Here is a 17,261-nt window from a genome sequence, read left to right as displayed (position 1 = left end):
GTATCCCTAGAATTATTGAAAATGATAGGGTACTCATTTTACAGGCGATGTCTTCCAGAACATGTGTAAGTTGATGGGTATTAATAGTAAACTTCACACCCCTTACCGACTGCAAGCCAGCGCCAAGGTGGAGAGGATGAACGGTACTATTAAAAATAAATTAAGTAAGATCATGGCAGAAACTGGACTGGGGTGGCCAGAAGCCTTACCACTAGTCGTTCACAGCATCAGGACAACTCCCAGACCCCCTCTCAATCTGTCCCCCTTTGAAATACTGTTTGGTAGACAACCTCATTTGATTATAAGTCCACAGGAAGATTTGAAAAGTAACAACGAGGTTACTGTAAGGTATCTTATAACAATGAGTAAACAGTTGAAGCAGCAACAGCAGAAACTGAAATTGTTGTCACATGATATGCCAGAGACAAACTGTCATGATGTTGAACCTGGAGAATTTGTTATGATCAGAAATTTCTTGCGTTCAGGCTGTTTGACAGATATGTGGGAAGGTCCGTATCAAGTGTTGCTGACGAGTACAACTTCCTTGAAAGTGGCAGAGAGAGATACCTGGGTCCATTCCACTCACTGTAAGAAGGTCAACCAAACGGTGGAGAGACAAGGCAGAGTCGAGGCTGATAACGTAGACCTGTCAATTGCGAGTATGTTCCAGGAGGGTTAAAAGTTGCAGTGAGGCACCTGAGCTAAAGAAATTTGTAAGATCACTGATCCAGCAATGGAGTGTATGCTGGGGTCATGTTTGTGTCTTCTTCCAGAGTTTTCATCATCCTAGTTTGTTTCGGGATTTTTGGTTTCTGTGATGGAGGACAGATGACGGAGAGGAGAGCTGATGGTGATAGTGATGGAGTGGAGTTGGGAGGAGTGCTAAACCAATCGGAGGAGTATCTGACCAAACCCAGTACAGTAATTGATAAGAGATCTGTAATTTTGGAAACTCGGAGATAGTGTGAAGGTCTATCATCTGAGGATTATGTATGTGTGAGTTTTGTGGATCCCTAGTCGATGAGAGATGCATCCATTGGTGTCAACCTCAGTATAACCCGTATTGGGGTGGGTATCCTTTAGAGGATTATCATACCATGGTAGGCAAAGTTTTAAACCAAACTGACTGTTGGGTATGCTCTCACGTGCCTCAAGGACAACATAATGTAGGGTTAGTGCCATTCCCATTGAATGTCTCTGAGGTTTTAGAATTATAAAGAGGGGATGCACTGGAGGGAAAATTTCTTAAGTCCAAACCACCTCATTTTAAACTCCACCAGTACCAAGTAGATAGATCACTTTAATGTTTGAACATAACCAACTTCAGTAAACCAGGAATTTGGGAGGGGACTGGGAATAACCAGGCAATGACCTTCTCACTAAGAGCTGATAGTGAACTTATAAATTTTGAACTTTTACGCACATTTAGAACAGGTGGAAAACACTTCCGGTATAAATATACACTAAGTTCCACCAAGAAAATGGTTGGTAGAGTACCAGAAGGGTACTGTGCCAAGGTAATACAACCAGAAACTTGTATGAGTCAAATGGGAGAACCTGAAATGGGATCACTGGCTAGGGAAATGTGTTTAACAATAATGATGTTTACTATCCCTTATGTACTCCCTGATGATGTGTATTTTATATGTGGAAGGAAAGCGTATAAGTGGCTCTCTCCGAGTTCAGAAGGTTTATGCTATCTAGGAAGAGTAGTTCCAGAAGTTATAACCCTTACACATGGTGAAATGCTTGGTATTCATAAAAACACACCATCACCATATCTTCACACACAGTATGAACACCGTGACAAAAGAAACATGATCCCTGGTGATGTACATAAAGCCACACAATTGATTAGTGAAACAACTGGCTTTCAAGTTTTGGTAGCATTAGATCCCACCAGGATCGCTCGGGGTACTCTAAATTTCAGATATATTCAAGATCTTGCTAAATTAATAGATAATATCACTGAGATGTATGATGATACGTTTAGGTATACAGGTAGGGAGTTACAAGCTTATAAGAAAGAACTTGTGCAACATAGGCTAGTTTTAAATTATTTAATAGCTGTCACTGGAGGGTATTGTGTAACCTTGGCCACCCAATTTGGTGTAAAGTGTTGCACATACATCACAAACAATACTAGTGACCCCAAGGAGGTGATAGACCAGAAGATGGACGAAATTCTGCAGTTAAAATGGGAATTTCAGAAGAACAATAATGCTTCAGTGGCTGAAGTAGAGGAAAAGGTAGAAGATTGGGTTTCTTAGTTGAACCCAGTGAAATGGTTCTCCGGTCTAGGAGAGTGGGTCCAGGAAATGATCGCAAGCATTGGTAAACTCCTGATCCTCATATTGGTTGTCATCTTAGTATTTGGCATATGTGTCAGGTGTGTTCCTACTGTGTTGAAATGTGGAAAATGTAAAACTAAAGTTAATCGAAGGAATGAAATTATGATGGTGGTCAGTAGTAACAATATGAATACTGAGGTAAATGAAGAACTGCATTACAACCCTGAACTAGAATGTACCATCAGATGATGTATAGATTTAGCCATGTGTGAAACATATTATGAAATGTTATTTTAAACATCTTAAATAATGTAAGTCCCTATCTCCTTCAAGACTTCCTTTATAGGTTAGGTGCATCCCCACATCTTTCCCATGATCTCCCAAGATCCGCGGTGTGCGTATAAGGGTAGTTTTATGTCCCTCCCATAGACACATTATTGATGGTTTAAGAACCACCTTGTGCCATCCCATAATATAACATTAAATAATATGTCATAGTGTAAGACTAAAAAAATAAAAATAAATTTAAGACCAGAATGTGATAGCATGTGGTTTGCTATCAAAGGGTGGACTGTCGAAGCCGGATGATTGGCTGAAACCTAAATTGCAAAATTAAAATCTGCGCGACGCCATTTTATGTTACCCCTGACGATGCCATTTTGCGTCGTCAGCCTGAAACATTGTGTGCGATGCTAATATGCTATTATTAGCATCGTGCAATTACATTGCTACCGCATATTGTTTAAAGTCCCACCACACCCCATACGCACATTAAAACATACATATAATATACAAGACGCACAGCGCAGTTGCGATGTTTCTTAAAGCACTCTACACATAAAACGCAACACACATAGTAGCGACTGTACGATACCCCGTGTACGGCGCTGTTATGATTATTAGCATTGTGCATCTGCCATTGCCCCAGGTTAAAAGTCCTCATTATACAAATACGTACATTTATTACTACATATAATATGAACAACCCCGCAAAGCAAGTACCATGGTGTACTCCACAAACACATAGATGCACAACGCATACTAGCGTCTTTTCTTAATATCCCCACACTGACACATTGAATACTTGCACAAAAAGGTTCCCTAGCATTAAGGTTAATATTAAAGGTTTTATATGTTATCAAATCTATTGTGAAATGCAGGTATTTTGATATCTAGGGTTTAGTACATGATAAGCAGACTGTGTTTGGTGCTATTCTAAACCACTGTTTATTTGCAGATTTCCGGTTCCATCGGCAAGGAGATCGCAACATGTGTCTGCGAATTATGGATCATAGAGAGATAGGCATTGAAATGTACTCTGTAATGTAATGTTTATTAGCCAGTTTAGACTTGTTCTTTGGTGAGAAAACGCACAGAAAGAGCTGTTGGAGGGCTGAACTATTACAAGACAAACTGACCTATGAACTGTATTGTAACACAAGAACCAGGAGGAGAACCAGTGGGATTATGCCAACACGTTCTATTGTATTGCCTATCTCTGCAAGGGTACATATGCAGGCACCCTGGATCTGGTAGTTAGTCATCTTTTCTTTCTGTTGGTGGAGGTTTCATAGTTGATGCCGGGAAATCTGGATCCAGAGCGCATGCGTATGTATCGACTTTACCTTGTATATTGTATAACCTTTGTGCTAATTGTAATATAGATCAAAGCAATGTAACTATCTGCTTTTTATGTGAATAATAACTTTTGTGCTTTGGAACCACACTCAAAGTCTGGAAAGTGATTATTTCATAGCGTACGCAATGCTAAACAGTGACTATATGGTACAGAGGTTAGATTAGAATCCATAAAAGTGAAGGAGGTTGGGGGCTGAAGAAGGTAAAAGGGGCTGGGGAAGGTGATGGGAGTCATGGGAGTGGGACTAGGAGCTGGGGAAGGTGATAGGAGTCACGGAACTAAGAGCTGGGGAAGGTGATGGGAGTCATGGAACTAAGGGCTGGGGAAAGTGAAGGGTGTTGGTGGCTAAGGAATGTGATGATAGAGGAAGGTGATGGTGTTCTGATGAAGGTGCTGAGGTCTGAGGATGGTGATGAGTCTCTGAGGCTGAGGAAGGTTATGAGGATAGTGACGAGAGGCTGAATTTGAGGAAGGTGATAAGGGGCTGAGGACTGAGTACGGCTGGCTGCAGACACCATCCCTCCTACAGTTCTAGAGAAAGAAAGTATATCTGCACACTCCAATAGATAACGAGTTATATATGAGGCACCATAGTAATTAGCAACCAATAATGTTCAATTTATGGGGCTGCAGCCCTATTCCATCCAAGTTAGACTATATTAAACAAAAGAGGCTAGGGGTTGTTAGAGATGGGCGCCCATGACTCTTTTGTTTAATACCATCCCTCCTACCCCTGAGACATCCACAGCACTGTCATTGAGAAGACCATGGAAGAGAAGGCAAATATGAACTACAGTCTACATCATCAGTGACAGTGTGGTAAGACATAGTGTATTTTTACTTTATTTAAAGGCTGGCATATCTTTCAGTTATCATTATCATGCTTCACATATCACACATGCAGGAGAGGTATGTATGGGATCAGGGGTGGTGGTGAGAAGGTGGGGCCTCCAGAGACATCCGTGTACCGGGCCCCGAGATTTCTGTTACCGGCCCTGCCTATAGGACAGCATTATCGGTCCTCTTTATCTTAAAATACTATTTACAACTTCATTAGTTGTTTATTTGTTGAATCTACTGTTTTAATTATTGTTTTACTATCTATCGGATGGGATATTAATCAGTGGATGCGTAGACTATTTTGTATGTATATAGCTATTTTATTATCTTGATTAATAATGAGTAAACATAATCTAAGCAATGTATACCTTTTTATGGAAGCTGCAATAATATTACAAAGTGATTTACAAAGAAAATGCATTTAGAGGTATCAGGGGATTAAAATATAATGGTAAATATAAAATTAAATAAAATCAATATAAAAGATTCAGCCAGTTAAAAGGTTTGCGGTTTAACCATTGTAAAATTAAACAAATGACAGTTTTATCACATACATCACAATTACACAGTGATTTCATAGAATCAAAGTCACTGATTGCACTGAAATGGATGATTATTAAACCAGTTCCCTAGCAATCACCAAAGGTTCCCTTACCAGCTGTCAGACAAATCTTGTAAGGACTTCTGTTATCTCTGATAGGAAAGACATTTTAATAATCTCTCAAAAATACGTCTCTGGCTAGTAGCTTGTTTTCAGCTACATGCTGTTAAAATGCTAATTATAATGGGCTCTAATCACATAAATTGATTGCTGTAGCCATGCAGGTACACAGTGCAAAATCATAGGCAATCTCATTTATTGGGATGTCAGGTGAAGTGGAATGGAAAGGAGCAGGAAACCCAGCACGTTTCATGGACAGCTGGTTGGATAGTGAGCACTGAATGTTTTTATAGAACCGCATATAGATTATGGGGGGAATTTAATTTTACCATGTGCTAATTGATACCCCGGGCTATTCAATTAGCCCCAAAGGCAGCCCACAGGCTGCACTTAAACAGGGATTTTTTTCGGGTCTAATCAGATAATAATCCAAGATAAATAGCATGTTAACGAGGGAAGAGACCCTGGGTGAGATGTACTAAAGGTAAAAATGTGGTAAAACATCTGAAAATGCTATTTTCAGGGGTTTTACCGCATTCACCGAATATACTGAGCACCTAGAATGCGATGCATTCCGGTGCTTCGTCCCGATGGGTAACTCCACCTCAGGAGGCCTATAGGCTTTTTATTTGGACGCTCCAGGCTGGGAGGGATCCAATCGGATCATGCGGCGGATCCCCGCCGCATGCGCAGAAGGATGCCAGAGGAGCTTGTGGTTGTTAAACCATACATGCCTACCCTCCCCGTTTTTCGCGGGAGGCTCCCGATTTTTCGGGTAACCGCCCGCACCCCCAGAAGGGTAGGCATTTCTCCCGCATTCTGCCCACTTCCAAGTGAAGTGGGCAGAATGAGGAGAATGCCCGCGGCGATCGCGGGTCTCCGTGAAGGGGGCGGGTTTAAGATGTGATTCTGCATGAATCACAGCATTTGGCCCCGCCCCCTATGTAAATTTTACCCAATAGCGGCAGTTTTGCCGCGAGGGGGCGGGGCTTAATGACGCAAATCGTTAGGCCCCACCCCCATTGGCCCCCTGCTGCTTCTCTTACCCGGGCTTCTCCCGAGAAGAGATGATAAAAGGTAGGTAAGTATGTGTTAAACCCTGCCCCTGTCCCTCTGCACGGCAGCATTGCAAAGGACTGCTCTTATCCGGAGACCTGTCCTTTGTGATATTCTTGGTACATAACGCGGTAATGAACCGCGATATGTACCCAAAGTCAGGGGGATGTAATGCATCGCTAATGTGATGCTTAGTACATCCCACCCCCCACCCCCCCTGTTAACCCATAGGTGTGTGAAATGATCACAGATTGTATGTATTAATGCTCATTAACATGTGTTAATGGCTGTTAACACATTCATTTAACGGGTGTTAAAAAGGGTCAGGTGAAAAAGGGGCTGAATTTGAATAGCCCCAGGCATGAAAGCCCAAGGATACCACCCTTTTTTACCCCTTTTAAATGAATGGGGCTAGTTGAACTTGGGGATAAATCAGCTGTTACTAATCGCTGTGGAATTGATTATATGATAACACTTTAGGCCCCCATAAATCAGCAATTAATTGGGGCAATTCTGTGTTTTGTAGATGATTGTGTAAACAAATCTGCAATGTATGGGGTTCACAGATTGCAGATTCTGATCAAAAAGTGATTGGAATTGGTGAATGAGGTTGTCCAACATGTTGGATTTCAATTGGGGTTATAGATTGCTAGTGCACAGGTTCTTTAACTCGGTCCTCAGGAACCCAAACAGTGCATGTTTTCCAGGTCTCCTCACAGAATCACAAGTGAAATAATTAACTCCACCTGTGGAACTTTTAAAATATGTCAGTGAGTAATGAATACACCTGTGCACCTGCTGGGTAACCTGGAAAATGTGACCTGTGTGGGGTTCTGAGGGCCGAGTTTGAGAACCCCTGTGCTAGTGCATGGTAACAATCAGCAGATTTGCAGACCGTTACTAGTAAAAGGATGGACCTTTCAAGATTGGCAGATCTGTATTTGCTGAAAATGACTGAAAAAAAATCTGTAATGTATGGGTGCAGATTGCTAGATTGGGATATCCTAAAATCGGGCAACAAATCTTCAAATAGTTTAATTGTGTTTTTTCTGATTGCTGATACATGTGGACCTTTACTAGTTATGGTCTGCAAATCTGCTGATTGCTACCATACACTAGCAATCTACAGCCCCAATTGGTCTGTGTATCGTCGGCTGCCACTCTCACACAACCCCCTCCTCCCCCATGATCCCCCCATTAAGCTAAAGGCCGGTACACACTAGACTTTCTCTAGTGTGTACCAACTGCGTAAGCAACGGGCCCTGGCGGGGTGCGCACACACTTGTCAATGCCAGCAGCGACGAAGCTACGGCGGGAGCCATGCTGCATTCGGCTGCATGGCCCTCGCTAATGATGTCGCCCATTGGACCTGCTAACAAGTGTTTTAAACATTGCACGTGTCTGGCGCAGGAGTTGTTTTTAACAGTTTTAAAAAACGCCTACGCCAGCCACGTGCGATGTTTAAAACACTTGTCGCATCCTTACGGCCCCCCGAAGTACCAGACCCAATACATTAAACGCGTTTTTCACAATTTTTATTTTTTATCGACCAAAATTTCAGCGGTCGTTTTTCACTAAAGTACGCAACTTACGAAAAAAAATTGACATAAAGTATCATTAGGGGGGCTGTCCAAAGGGTTCTGAAAGAAATCCCCACATTGTTAGCCAAAAATAGGGATTTTGCTATTTTCTTGCACTAGCTGGGCTGGAGAAAAGTATTTTCAGTTTTTAGGCAAAAATCGGCCATTTTTTCGCTGTCATTGTCGATACGGCAATCAGATCCGCCAATATCGGCCGCCAAATTGCCCAATCTGACGGACAATATTGCCAGATTTCGCCTGTAATTGAATCTGATTCTATATGGAAAAAACAGCTCAAAATGACAATTGCAGAACACAAAACAAGACAATTTAACTCACCACAATTAGAAATTGCTTTATATTTTTCTTCTTATACTTTCCTACAACTTTCTCCTTCTCCACTTAAACTCCTCACAATCCCACAAAGTGAAATTAGCCGGCTGTATGTTTCTATGATACAGGTAAATGTTGTCTCTGTAAAAGCACCATTAAATGAATAAGAACAGAATAGCTTCTAATCCATTGTGGTCTATTTCTATTATATCAATTAGAGATGTGCGGTTCGGCTTTCCAGAAATCCGAATCTACCCAAATTTTGTGAATCCGGACAGATCTGAGTCGCAGTTCTAATCTCCTGAGTGAAATCCGTATAAATCTGAGTCACGGTTCTGAATTTTCAGTGGTTTGGAATTTGGATTTTAAATCCGAATTTTGGGTTTTTGATTGCAAAAATTACATGATATTAGCTGTTTCTCAAAACGTTTTATAATTTTTCTTTAAAAAAAATTCAGATCCAAAACCAAAATGGAAACACGAAGATGAATCCAGTTCTAAAACCAAAACACGGGTGTCAGCGCACACCTCTAGTATAAAGCAGGTCACACACACAGGCTGCATCCAGTTTAATCAGGTACGTGACTGTATTTTGGGCCTGATTCACTAAAGATCGCTATTGCGATCGTATCTGCGATTATGCACATAGACCTGCTGCGAAAATATGCTTTAATGGCTGCTATCGCACTGCCAGCTTAGAGATGCCCACTACCGCTATCTCACATCCATAATACCTTGCAGTTCTGCGTATACATTGGAAACATTGAGTAACATCGGCCCCTCACGCACATTTACAGTGGCCCTGACCATACTCAGAAATTGCTAACCTCGTTGCACGCAGTGAGTATTCAAGCTGCGTATGCCATTGCAGTGGCTAATTTATGCACGCTCAAGTAACGGCATTCAAATGGACAGACACGCCTGCGTTTCTTCGACCACTTCCCTGTAACCACTCCCAAACGCTGACGTCCCATCCCTCGATCTGTGATGGCTTTGTATCTGCGTAGGTGATCGCATTGTGATTGTAATGCTAACTCCCGCACGAGCATTGCAGTGCATACACATGCACAGTACACACCATCGGTCGATCTGCGTACGCTGTTGCAGTTGTGTTCCATGATGAACCAGGCCCTTTATCTGGTATATCCATCCTTAGAGGCAAACTTCTGGATCATTACTACGTCACGTGCAAATTCAGATGTATTACAGCATCAGTCCTAAACTAAAGTCATGATTTCAAAGCTAAGTTCAATTTTATTTATTTAATAATAAGCAATCTGCAACTAGTATTTCGTACCACAGATGAATAGGACAATGGCTGCAAATTCTGCTCTTATGTATAAAACTGGGTGAGACAAAGCTCCACTGATAAAGAAATAATAGAAGTGTATTTAGAGCTGGGTACACACTTAAAGATATATCGCCTGTTCCATTGAACGGGCGATATATCTCTAGTGTATCAGCGGCGGTGTACAGTGTATATGTCTGATAACGACAATGTTCACAGACATAGCCGAACAGATGGCCGATTAATATATTGGTCATCTGCTGGTGTGTATGGGTATCCCACTGATCACCCTACACATGCTGCAGGGACCCAGCAGTGATTGACAGCTCAACTGGACGCAGGGGCGTATTTATAATGGGTGCACCCTGCACCCATATGTTTTAATACTTACCATTCCCGAAGTCCCGCGTCGGGCTAAAGAGCTGGACAAACACTTGAAAAATGGTCACTGCGGCCATTTTTCCAGCGTTTCGCGCATACGCACTAGGGAAATGCGCGCCATTTTCCCATTGACCTGCACATGCGCAGTAGACTCTGGGCACAAACTAGTGCCTAAAGTTTACTGCTGCAGTGACGTGGCTGGCCACCGGGGAGAGAGGAGAGGGCCCCTCTCTTAAGACGCCTCTGACTGGACGAGCAAATTTAAATGCCTGCCCAGTTGAGCTATCAAGCCCGGCACATCGGACAGACGATTGGTAAGTGTGTATACACTTACCAAGCATCAGATAGGTTGGCATGTCGACCTAGTGTGTAGCCAGTTTCACAACACAACATCCCTCTTACATCTCTGGTCCTGCTCAGACACAGAAACCATCTGCATTATTCAGTGCCTTAGGGAAGGGTGTTTATATCCACCTTGCAAACCATCACTCTTAGAGACAGATCCGCCCAGTTTAATTGTCCGTCTGTATTAGTATGCAAAGGCTGTTAGCATTATTGCCCCCTCCCACCTTCTGTCAGCTACAGCAGTTATTCATTTGGGAGCAGACACACAGCAATAGAGGACTCACACATTGCACATGCATTATGAATTTAGGACTTTTATATAGAACACTTTAAGAACATTATTGAAGTTAGATTTTTTTTTTTTCTTCAAAATAACTATGGACCTCATTCAGAGCCGCTCGCAAAAAGCGAGCGCTCGCTCTGAATGAGGGCGGCCGCTTTTTTTTTTTTAGCCGGCCTCCTGTCCGCTTGCTAAGCTGAGGGTGACCACCCATAGCTTTTGCGAGCGGCCAGGTGATGGTCGCTACCTCTAATAGAGCAGGAAGCTCACTACTGATATCACGAATGATGTAAATAGGGCCGCCCACAAATGGCAGGCGTTCCTTCAGGAACGCTTGCGTTTGTTCAGCCATCCCCCGTCCCCGCCTACAAGAGGGGCGAGCTGTCGATCAACATCGACAGCCGCCCCATTTGTAGCGAGTCCCGGAGCGAGTGAATTTCTCACTCGCTACGGGGCTTGAGCGGCGCATGCGCAGTGTCCCACCATCCACCCACTTGCAAGCACATAGCACTTGCGAGCGGGTCTGAATGAGGGCCTATTTGTGTGGCCTAGCTGAGTAGACAAGCACTGTTACCAATAAATTATAGTTATAAAAAATACTTATAGTTTAATAATGTCTGTAAGGGTTCTTTTCATTATCACTTCATTTATACAAAAGCAGGTGAAAATTAACATTTTCACCTACTTTTGTATAAATTAAGTGTCAGACCCATTCAACAATCCAGTAATGCAGAAGATATCACTGATATCTCCTGGTTACAATTCTCCCCCGATAATTTCCACTATCCCCATACTTTAGTGGAAATTGTGTCATTCATAAAGCTCCGAAAAAGCATATTTTTTCTAAACTTGACTGTGTAACTGTGTGCCACCCTGAGATGGTGTACATGCCCCCGAAAGCATTGACAAGTGCAGGGAGGGATCTTTTCAGATAACATCCCTGCTCTATCCTCACTGTCTTTGGGGGCTTTCTGCTACATCTCCCTCCCTCCTCCCCTCCACAATACTCCATGCTATCTTACTTACCTCCTACAGCTGTGTGTCACTGCTTCCTCTGCAACACCGGCGGCGGCTCTATTCAGAAGCTGACATCATAGATGAGAGTAGAGTCTGACATCGGAGGCACCCTGGGAGATGGGAGACATGAAAGGGGGTAGGGGGTGCTGCCCGCAGACCACAGCCTGCTGCCATCGGTGAGGAGACACTGGGGGAGAGGGGAGACACGGGAGGAGGTGCGGGCAGGGAGGGGGAGTCATGAGGAGTAGATGCAGGCAGTGAGAGAGGAGACGCTGGGAGGAGGTCCGGGCACTTATAGGGGATACACAGGGAGGAGATGTGGACAGATGTGGGGAGGAGGTCCGGGCAGTAAGAGGGGTACCGCGGGGAGCAATTGCGGGCAGAGAGGGGGAACACAGGAAAAGGGTGCGGGCTGGAAGACAGGAGAAACCGAGGACAGGCTGCGGGCAGGGGAGATCAGGGAGAGGCTGCGGGCTGGGAGAGGGGAGACCTGCGGCAGAGGCAGCGGGCTGGGAGAGGGGAGACCTGCGGCAGAGGCAGCGGGCTGGGAGCGAAGAGTAAGGATTATAGGGAAAATCCTATGCCCGATGTGCCGGGCTTTATAGCTCAACTGGGTGGGCATTTAAATTGCTCCCCCATTTGAGCTTTCAATCACCGCTGGTTCGCCCGTACACACCAGCAGATGACTGATATATCTTTCAGATATATCGGCCATCAGCTGTGCTGCACAGCAGATCGGATATGTCTGAACTACGCCATTCACAGACATATAAACTGTACACCTCCGGTGATGAACTATAGATATATTTCCCATTCAATGAAACAGGAGATATATCTATCGTGGTGTATCTTACTTTACTCATCACTTTCCTCACACTGTGGGCCTGATTCAGAGCCGCTCGTAAGCAGCCCCTCGTTCGCTCCGAGCGATGTTCGCACAACTGCGCATGCGTATGGGTCGTAATACGCATGCGCGAACCAGTCATTGCGGTCGGAAATTGTGTGCTCGCAAAATAGCGAATGCCTGCTAATTTGAGTGACAGAATGAGGCGTTTGTGAGTGGTAACAGGGGAAGGTGCTTGAAAACGGGGAGTGGAGATCCAAACGCAGGCGTGCCAAGGTCAAAACGGGCGTTTTAAGGGTGTGCATAATTAACAAAGCAGCGTCATCGACCACGTCACTTGGTTGTTTCTTAGCCTGATCTGGTCGCATGATTGCGGTAGGAAAATCCAACCACAAGCACTGCGAGCAGTTCAGATGCCTTTCGAAGTACTCGATTAATCAAATAAATAGCGGAGATGACATAGGATGCGAGCGGTCAGGGGGCGTCTTTACAAAATAGCGATCGCATATTTCATTCGCTCGCTCAGACATAGAGGCGTCAACAGACCGCAAAGAGCGATCGCTCAATTTAAATAGCCGGCCCCTTTTTCTAAACGAGCGAGCGCAAATAGCGTCCGGCTCTGAATCAGGCCCTGTGTACATAAAATAGTGTATCTCTCCAGCTATATATAGGGGCTGCTTCAGTGTTAATGCCAGCAATAATCCATCGCAATTCCTATATTCTAACTGGGACCTGCTGATGAGACTCACGAAACAAAAGCAATAGGGGAGGAGCACTAGCGCACACAGGGGGGGGGGTTCTGATTACCCAGAAAACCCCCCTGACAGACTGGAGAGCTGGCACCATCTTCTTAAGCTACAACCCTCTCGCGACAAAATTGCACGAATCGCGGGTCAATCGGGAGGAGGCGGAGCCAATATGACATGATTTCATTAGAATCGCATCATTTGGCTCTGCCCCCTCCGATTGACCCATGAATCACGTCATTTTGTCGCCAGGGGGAGGTGCCTAATGACATGGTGTCAGCCTGCCAGGTCCCATCCTTATAAGGTCCACAACCCGCAGCTGCTGCAAGGTAAGTGCATGTGTAATATATGTGTGACATACAGTAGGTGTGCATGTGTGTAAGGTATGTGTGTGTGTATATATATATATATATATGTGTGTGTGTGTATGTGTGTGGAAACCTCCCCTGTAAAAATCCTGCGTTTGCCCGGAGTGAAGGTAAAACATACTTGCCATCTCTCCCTCATTGTCAGGAAGACTTCCTGAAATAGTAGCAATCTCCCTGTCTCCCTGAAGAGTCCAGCAATCTCCCTGATTGCACCTTGCCCCAATTGTGTAGCTGTTATTTAAAAACAAAAAAACAGATATATATACATTCAAATGGGATCATTAGTATAATTTCCCTGCATTGGATATAAGGCACAGTGATCCCTATGGTTACATGCATTTTCTGAGAAGTATCAGTGTGTTTTCATCAACAAGTAGATCTTACTCACTGCTTTGGGGCTCATTTACATTTGGATGTAAGTCAGTATTATGACACGCCTCCCAGATGTAACAGTACACGCCCACTTTACCGCCGTGCTCATAGGTGCTGCTTTCTCAATCTCCCTGAAAAGCTTTTTCAAAAGTAGGCAAGTATGAGGTAAAAATATTACTTCAGAGCACCCAGTAGCTAAACGCAGCCAGAGGTGTCAGTACTGGCATTGATGTTAAGCTTGTATAATGTCATACAATTAGCTGAACTTAAAGGACAAGATCATTTCTTCATCTTAGTTACCCAGTCAAAACAATCAGACAGAATTCTTTGATGTGATCTCCCTAAACTACATCGTTATGGGTATGAAAGAGAAATAGATAAGGCTGAGCAGAAGCTGTGGTTTATCCATAACGGGAAGGCCCTTGGCATTGCCTCTCAGAAGGCCATTTAGTAGATTGCAGTACTGTAAAGTGGATACACTTGACAAGCGGTTTATCGCTATAGACTACAGAAGCAGAGTGAGCTGCAGTACATGCATTGTTCCAGAACAGCAAGTTATTAAATAAAGTGTCAGCCAGGCTTACTACTCTCATAAGGTTCTCTAGCCACCTACCCCCCCCCCACCCCTACCCCCAGTAATGATGCAACTACTGTATCTATTAATTAGGGATGTGCAGGCTCGGATAGGTTCGAGTTTGCACGTGGAGTTCGGATTTTTCCCTCCAAAAAAACGGAACTCAGAACGAGGCAAAACGTCATCTTACATGGACGAACATCATCATTCCTGGACAAAAGACCAGGAATGATGATGTTCGTCCATGTAAGATGACGTTTTGCCTCGTTCTGAGTTCCGTTTTTTTGGAGGGAAAAATCCGAACTCCACGTGCAAACTCGAACCTATCCGAGCCTGCACATCCCTACTATTAATGCAATATATATAGGTTACTGTCTTGATTCATGTCATCTCTTATTTGAAAAAATGTATTCATGTTTTTTTTACCTGCATTTTTATGGTCTTGTAAATATTTTTTATATCAGACATTTTGCTATATCATGGGCTTGTCCAGAATATGTCAGAGGACCAGAACCCAGCTGCCCCCATCTCCACCATCACGCAGAACATAAGCACTGAATTGTTTAAACTGCACTCCCCAATAGCATTACAGCAGTATTTGCTAGTCAGTTTATTTGGGCTGATAGTTCTTTTGTGAATCATAATGTATAAGGATGAAAGTGACGCATTATTTCTGCAGAACTATGGTAAAATATATTCTGTTTGAAAGATTTATGGGGACCTATTTATCCAGCCAAAATCATGCGGAAAACAGGTATGATTAGTATCGGAGCAATTTACTAAAAGCTGAACATACTGTAGATATCCCCTGTATTCAGCTGAGGTCCTGAGAATAAAGCAGTCCCCAGCATTCTCATTGAGGACTGCACTCTGCCTGTGCAGAAAAAGGGCCTGCATCAGAATTCTAGGCTCGCCTCTTACCCAGCAGATTCATCTTTGGATACAGTTGCTGTACAAAAATAAGCTAGTGCCTGCAGGAGTTGTCTGGAGGAAAAAGATGCCTCTCGCCGGCATCTCAGATCCAATGCCTGCATCCGAAGACACCGGATCGGATCAACATTGCGATATTCAGTCATGATGTTTGCAGCATCGGCCATCTGAGAAAGCCTAAGCTTACTCAGAATGGCCACCTCCTGCGGGTCCATGGGTCTCGGCACTCCCAGAAAACGTGGCCAGCATGCCCCATTTTCTGGAAACGCTGCCATCCCCACCCCCAAATGGCTGCAGTATGTCAAGCCTGCAGGATCCGTTCTGCACATCTGCAGAACAGGTCATGTGCATGAGCAGTCCACCCGCCATCGGAGATGTACAGTATGTAAACCATTGAGTTTGCGTACATCTTTGAATCAGGCAAGTTCTGAAAAGCTCAGCTCTTTGGAGCTTGGCCGTGGTACCTAACAATGTCAGCCATTCTGTCCAAGGGAGTAGAGTTATATATCCTATAACCTCCCTAGTGGGGTCTGTGCTCCATGTATACATATAACATATAGTTATTAATGTTCTAACAGAAGGAAAGTTGAATGTAAATGCCATTTAAAATTTACATTTGCTCATACATATGAAAGAGACACAAATAAACCTCCTATGCAAAAAATCTGGCTACTACAATTGTATCTGTCTCTCACTACAAATCTGTCTCATTACAGGATAACAGATATCCTATCTCTCCACAAATTGTCATAAAACACACCTGACAGAGATATCTGCAGATGATGGACGTTCATAAACACTGAACGACCATCATCTGCTGCTGCAGCGGGTCGAGCCGGACTGGGGGTGGGTAGGGGGTGTGGCCTAATTGCGGGAGGTGTGACCATGACCCCTTTGGTGAAAAAAAAAACATTTCCGATGCGGCGCTGCGCGCTGGGGAGGGGGGTGCTGTGTGCCCCTCAGCCCAGCCAAAGGGGGGTGCGATCAGCATGATCGCTCCCCCCCTTTGGCATAGGAGACTGCTCGGGCTGCTGCTTTAGCAGCCTCGGACAGTCTCCCAGTGCAGCCCAGCGCACAGCAGCGTGTCTTGGGCTGCTATGGATGGAGAGCTGTGCCGTCCCCGTGTAAGTAGTACCCGCTCGCAGCTCCCCCCCTTCTCTGCACCCCTGTGTACGGGCGTTCAGCTGATCACCCGTACACACTTGCCGATGGACAGATATGTCTGCAGACATACCTGTTCATTGGCTGTGCAGCACAGCCAATGCGATATGTCTGTGAACAACGTCATTCACAGAGATATCGTCTGTACACACTGGCCGACTGGGGCACGATATACAGATGTATGAGAATCCATTACTAATCCAGCTTGTTAAAAGCCTGATAAAACCTAATGCAGATAATTGTTACAAGATTAGAAAACTCCTTTATTCACAAACTATTATTATCTCCCAGTTTCCAATCCACCTAAATTACCCCAAGTATTGTAATTATCAATAGCACAAAACAGTTCAAAAGGTCACAAGTCACTGTATATACAGGCCTTGGAAGACTAGGACATTTGTCTAAAATACCACACAGCAAGATTTCTCTCAATTAATTTAGGAGTTTTCACTTTATCTTTACAGTACTCCATCGTTATCGCTCACTTGCTTGTTCTCATCCTGTTCTTTTACCATCCAGACGTTCACCCATCCTCAGGTCCAGATCTATGTCTTC

Source organism: Taudactylus pleione, unplaced genomic scaffold, assembly GCF_031769625.1.
Source record: "Taudactylus pleione unplaced genomic scaffold, aTauple2 ptg000264l, whole genome shotgun sequence".
NCBI lineage: Eukaryota > Metazoa > Chordata > Amphibia > Anura > Myobatrachidae > Taudactylus > Taudactylus pleione.
The sequence above is the reverse complement of the archived record's forward strand: the minus strand, read 5'-3'. Positions refer to the sequence as shown.